The sequence below is a fragment of the Penaeus monodon genome, chromosome 21, assembly GCF_015228065.2.
Source record: "Penaeus monodon isolate SGIC_2016 chromosome 21, NSTDA_Pmon_1, whole genome shotgun sequence".
NCBI classification, from domain to species: domain Eukaryota; kingdom Metazoa; phylum Arthropoda; class Malacostraca; order Decapoda; family Penaeidae; genus Penaeus; species Penaeus monodon.
The window spans coordinates 19,649,780-19,650,420 of NC_051406.1; the positions used below are offsets into that span (position 1 = coordinate 19,649,780).

General features: G+C 32.4%; 1 protein-coding gene and 1 long non-coding RNA gene across 2 annotated transcripts in view; both read right to left on the reverse strand.

Annotated features, from left to right (window-relative positions):
* LOC119586312 overlaps nt 1-630 on the reverse strand; it is a 4,506-nt gene extending 3,876 nt beyond the window's left edge. The window contains exon 1 of the long non-coding RNA XR_005229944.1: nt 358-630. This is a non-coding gene — a long non-coding RNA (uncharacterized LOC119586312). The remainder of the gene's footprint in view (nt 1-357) is intronic.
* LOC119586311 (protein FAM151B-like) overlaps nt 1-641 on the reverse strand; it is a gene marked incomplete at its 5' end in the record, with an annotated part of 19,645 nt that overhangs the window by 17,192 nt on the left and 1,812 nt on the right.

Below are 641 nucleotides of genomic sequence, written 5' to 3' on the forward strand. Positions count from 1 at the left end.
ACATAAAAAATACTAGAAAGTGCAGTTGAAACTTGTGAATAAGGAGAAAGCAATAACACAAAACTTCATCTTACATTTTAAATTTTGAAGCATCAACCAGTTTATATCACAAAGAAAGTTTTAGCATTAGAGTAACTAGAATAACAGAAGAATTTAAATATTTGTCACTGCCCAAACTTCTAAGGAGGGGCTGCAAACCCACAAAATTGACCAAAATGAGGGCTGTAAAGACTCTCTGAGGGTCATGAAAGTTTTTTGAAGAACTTTAAACTACTGTAAATCATAATGTTTTAAATTTTGGAAAATAATGCTACAAAGGTTAAGCCCATGTCAACATGAATCTTCCAAACTACATACAGTTTGACAATTCCCAATGTGCAATTAACTGGGCCTTCTAGTCGGTTCAGTATATTAAAGCAAAAGAATCATGGTATTAGGCAAAGTGGCAATTACATAAAAAAAATAATATATACCACACAATCCACAATCACTTTCTTACAAAGCCTTGTATTTGACCTAAAAACAGTACCCAATAGATAGAAATAATAAGATTCTGCAATCATTTTCCTTGCAGGTGCAGTTACCAGATCTTCCTGATATCAAAATTTTCAACTGGAGGCCAAAATAGTCTTAAAATACTG